We start from the raw sequence: 5671 nt of genomic DNA on the forward strand, positions 1-5671 counted from the left end.
TAGCTAGGAAGGAGGGGTTCTTTAACCTTACAGGTGGGATTTTCCGGAATGTTTAAGTGGCATGACTTTCAATAGGGATTATGTTCCTAAATCACATGAATGCCTTTTGCAAATCTCAGCCCCATGAATAATGTATGCTTCGCAAGTTAAGGGTCTATCCTCTCCTGGATAGCATGTCCCAAACCCATTGTGTAATTCCCACAATGGGAGTGCCAAGGGCACATCTAGATGGAGGAGGAATGAGGGTGGGGAGAGAACGGATCCCATGGTCTGTTTGAGGTTGGCTATATCTGATCCACCACAGCGTGACCTTTCTCTGGGTGAGATTTTGCTTCCCTTATTCCCGTGGAGTAGTTTAGCTGTTTTCAGTCAGCCGACTAAGGCACTACCCAGCATAAGTAAGAGTCTATGTAGGCATTGTTCCCCGCATGCAGTAGCATTTTTGGCAGAGGAAACCAGTGCTGGGGTTTACAGTCAACCAGAATGTGGTGCAAATACAGTGCTAATTTGTGCCTGGCTTGGAGCAATTGACAGAATCAAAAACTATCGCAGCCTCCTTTGCTGTGGGAGGTTTGCAGGTCACTTTAGTATGTATGCCATCTTCTTTCCCAATTGTTTTCGAGTTGGCTTGCATTATTCTGCCCTTTGGAAAAAGTGCATTAGTTTTTCCCAAAGGAGTGGGAATATTTTCATCTTTTTTCTTAAAAAAAAAACCAACAACAAACCCCCCCGCAACAGTTCTTTTGTTTGTCAGAAATGTGACTGTCACTATCATTATTTAAGACATCACCCTGTGTTATGGCCACAGGGGTGAATGCAAGCTTTTTAAATGGAAAAGTGCACCACTGTCTCATTTGCTTAACAATGGTCAACACATTTAAAGTCAAAATCTAGCTAAGCAGTTCTTTTATGTTCTCTGACTGCTGCACTGGTGTCACTTACTTTCTTTTGTTGTTGAAAAATCAGAGATATAGAAAATCTTAAATGTCATGTCTGAAAAAGAGCAGCAAGAAATTGACACACGAGTTACATAGCATCTTTTCCTCTTGTGGGAGAGAAAGAGGCCCTGCAACAAAAAATACCATTTGACTGACTTGTTTGACCCATCTGCTAGGTAGGCAATAAGCAATAGCATTTTATTGGCTTTTTATGGGGTATTAAAAATCTAAAGAAGCCAAGTTTTCTCATGGATAAAGTAAAATATTAAAGGGCTTGAACAGAGACACTGTCTGCATTGAAGTGACCTCACACTAATTGACAGTGTGTGTGTGTGACAGAGAGACATTCTTTGTTTCAGTTCCATTACAATTCTTTTAAATATTTATTTCTGGAATGTAAATTCTGCTGAAAACTGAGGACTTTGCTCTGGAAAAAGCATACAGTTACCTACCAGTGGTATCGTTGCTCAGTGAATATCCAAGTCCCTTTTGGAAAAACAAAAGGATTCAGTTCTATAAACAAGTCCCTGCATTGAATTATATATATTTTTTAAAAAACCTGGTGACTCCTGGTTGAACTACTGCTCTGCTATGTGTGAGCTGAAGTTCTGCAGAGCTAGTGAGAAGCAGAAGCACTGGTAAAATAAATTGGTTACAAACAGTGGAAATAGTCTAGCAGTCACATACAGAAATATGTGGCATTAGGTATGACTTTGTTTTCAGATCAGTTTGTTCTTATTTATCTTTATTTTGAATGTAAAACATTAATAAGTTCCTTAACAAGATTGGAGGGGGGGAAAAAACATTGGTTGATCGCCTTAATCCCAAGAAAATAGAAAAAGTTCTCATATTGCTGGATGAAATAACAAACCAGAATCAGTTTATATTTTTTACATGGCTATGAGAGCTTTTCTTCTTGATTATTTCCAGACAGGAGAAGGTTATTAAATTCCACCAAGGAAAAAAAATCCACATTTATGAGTTTTATTGAAATAAAATGTATTTTTGGTCCTCAGTACGTTACCAGTATTATGAAAAGTATTGTTTGTCAAGGAGGATGTACCAGAGGCACACATCCTATTCCCCTGGCATATTGAAAGGGAGTTATCATGCAATCAGTCTGAGGAAACTGCATTCGTGGAGGGTTAAAAAGTATGTAGAACAGCATGTATATTTCTAGAGCCCAAATGCAGATACTTGTGTCCCTTTAAAGTCTATTGTCATTTCAAGGCTATAACTAGGCTTGGCAGGATTAGATTATTGGAAGGATTAGATTAGGATCAGTGTCAGTAGTCATCTGTTCCATCCCCTTACACACCAATGTCCAGAGAGAAAGTTTTTTAAATGTTGTAAAATGTTGCGCAAGATGTTAACAAGCATATAATGCAAATAAAGCTCAGGGCTTGGGGAGGATAAATACTACAGACCCAGATTCACAAAGGTATTTAGGGACCTAACTCCCACTATAGTCAAGGGGAGTTAGGTACTTGAATACCTTTGTGAATCTGTGCCTTTGTGCCAGCAGTTTAGGGACACTATCACAAGGCTTATTCAGTGCTCTGTGCCTCACAGGCTAAATCTCCCTCTTTCTCTTCCAGGGGCATTTAGGTAAGAAAGAACAGGAGTCAGGAAAGGGTTAATAAAATTGAAAGGGTCGAAATTAGAACTGCCTTGCAACACCAAGGAAAGGGGTGTGCCTGCAAGGGCAGGTCTGAAAAGAAGGAAGCCCTCCAGGGACACAGAGGAGCTAGATGTGGTGATGTATGGCGTGGGTGGCAGGAGGTTGGGTCACCTGGCATAGTAGGAAACCAGAGAGCCCAGGGCAATAACTGAAGGCTGAACCCAAAAGAGAGTTAGCAAGAAACTGAGAGACTCTTTGTGTAGGGAACCTGAAACAGGGCTCTGCAAGGGCTCAGCTTTTTAAAGGAATTTTGGTGCCTAAATCTAGGGTTTAGGCACTACTGTGATCCACAAAACTCCCACTCAGCTGTCACCTAGCCCTGTAGGCACCTAAACTCACTCGGTGTCTAAATTGCCACTGTAGGAGTTCCCTCAGTGCCGAAGTGTCTGCCTCTGGGTACCAGCTGCACAGTGCTGCCTCACGCTCAGGGGTTCTCAGGACAAAGTATTTGGTGGCCTCAGAGCGCAGCCACCAACTTGTGCTGGTGGCCGCATTCACGCTTTTCCTAAAATATTTAATTAGCTTTAGGAAAAACAAATAAATATGCACATATACACATCCAAATCATTGTAATTTATTTAGTGCTCTCTAGTCAGTCTGTTGTGAAAAGTGATATTAACAAACACACAAGTATCACTTTTCACAGCAGGCTTACGCAGCCCGCACAAGTGCAGGGACAAATTGAGCCCTGGCTGGGAGTTAGGGGGAGGCAGCGAAGACCCGGGGGGGGGGGGGGGGGGGGGCGGGGGGAGGAAGTGAGGGGCCAGAGCCTGAAGCCCCACTGCTGGGGGAAGAAGCTCAAAGCTGCACAGCTGGAGCCTGGGCCCCGCTGCTGTGCAGCCTGAGGCCGGGGCTGGATCCCAAAGCCCTGCAGCCAGAGCCAGCTGCCTGCCACCCCAGGGCTGATGCCCAAAGCCTGAGCCCCACTGCTTCTGGGAAGGTGGGGAACTCACTGGCTGCCTGCTCCTCCAGCATTGTGCTCCAGGTGTCTCTGGAGGGGGGCAGGGGCAAACCCTTGCTGGCAGCCCCAGCAACCAACACCAAGGCAGTGCATCCAGGAGCAACAGGGAGGGGGAGTGGCTGCTGCTTCTCCTCTCCCCCAATCACAGCCCAGGATTCTGTGGCCGCAAGAAAAGCCCCAGGTGGCCACATGCTGCCACGGTGGCCGTATTTGAGAAACGCTGCAGCACCTGGACACTTACCCCCTGCCTAATGACCAGTGCAATCCAAGGGTATGTCTACACTATGGGATTAATCCGAATTTATATAAATCGAATTTTGGAAACAGATTGTATAAAGTCGAGTGCATGTGGCCACACTAAGCACATTAATTCGGCGGTGAGCATCCATGTACCGGAGATAGCATCGATTTCCAGAGCGTTGCACTGCATAGTTCCCGCAGTCTCCTCCACCCATTGGAATTCTGGGTTGAGATCCCAATGCCTGATGGGGCCAAAAACATTGTCGCGGGTGGTTCTGGGTACATCCTCCCCCCTCTCCAGGGAAGCAATGGCAGACAACCGTTTCGCGCCTTTTTCCTGGGTGAACAGTGCAGACGCCATACCACGGCAAGCATGGAGCCCGCTCAGCTCAAGACAGTAATCATGAACATTGTAAACACCTCGCGCATTATCGTGCAGTTTATGCTGAACCAGAACCTGCAAAACCACGCAGCGAGGAGTAGGCTACAGCAGCGCGGCGGCGAGAGTGATGAGGACATGGATATGGAATTCTATCAAACCGCGGGCCCCAGCGCTTTGGAGATCATGCTGTTAATGGGGCAGGTTATAGCCGTGGAACATCGATTCTGGGCCCTGGAAACAAGCACAGATTGGTGGGACCTCATAGTGTTGCAGGTGTGGGACGATTCCCAGTGGCTGCGAAACTTTCGCATGCGTAAGGGCACTTTCATGGAACTTTGTGACTTGTTTTCACCTGCCCTGAAGCGCAAGAATACCAAGATGGGAGCAGCCCTCACAGTTGAGAAGAGAGTGGCGATAGCCCTGTGGAAGCTTGCAACGCCAGACAGCTACCGGTCAGTCGGGAATCAATTTGGAGTGGGCAAATCTACTGTGGGGGCTGCTTTGATGCAAGTAGCCAAAGTAATCACTGAGCTGCTGCTACGAAAGGTAGTGACTCTGGGAAATGTGCAGGTCATAGTAGATGGCTTTGCTGCAATGGGATTCCCTAACTGTGGTGGGGCGATAGATGGAACCAATATCCCTATCTTGGCACCGGAGCACGAGGGTACCCAGTACATAAACCGCAAGGGGTACTTTTCAATGGTTCTGCAACCACTTGTGGATCACAAGGGACGTTTCACCAACATCAACGTGGGCTGGCCGGGAAGGGTTCATGACGCTCGTGTCTTCAGGAACACTAAAATGTTTAAACGGCTGCAGCAAGGGACTTACTTCCCGGACCAGAAAATAACCGTTGGGGATGTTGAAATGCCTATAGTTATCCTTGGGGACCCAGCCTACCCCTTAATGCCATGGCTCATGAAGCCATACACAGGCATCCTGGACAGGAGTCAGGAGCTGTTCAACTACAGGCTGAGCAAGTGCAGAATGGTGGTAGAATGTGCATTTGGCCATTTAAAAGGTCGCTGGCGCTTGTTACTGACTCGCTCAGACCTCAGCCAAACCAATATCCCCATTGTTATTGCTGTTTGCTGTGTGCTCCACAATCTCTGTGAGAGTAAGGGGGAGACCTTTATGGCGGGGTGGGAGGCTGAGGCAAATCGCCTGGCTGCTGATTATGCGCAGCCAGACACCAGAGCGATTAGAAGATCACACCAGGAAGCGCTGCGCATCAGAGAAGCTTTGAAAACCAGTTTCATGACTGGCCAGGCTACGGTGTGAAAGTTCTGTTTGTTGAAAACCCGTCCCCTTGATTGACTCATTCCCTGTAGGCAAACCACCCTCCCCCCTTAAATCACAGCTTGCTTTTAAAGGAAATAAAGTCACTATCATTTAAAAATCATGTATTCTTTATCAATTGATTATAAACATAGGGAGAGAACCGACAAGGTAACCTGGGTGAGGTTTGG

Source organism: Trachemys scripta, chromosome 1, assembly GCF_013100865.1.
Source record: "Trachemys scripta elegans isolate TJP31775 chromosome 1, CAS_Tse_1.0, whole genome shotgun sequence".
In the NCBI taxonomy this organism is placed as follows: Eukaryota; Metazoa; Chordata; order Testudines; family Emydidae; genus Trachemys; species Trachemys scripta.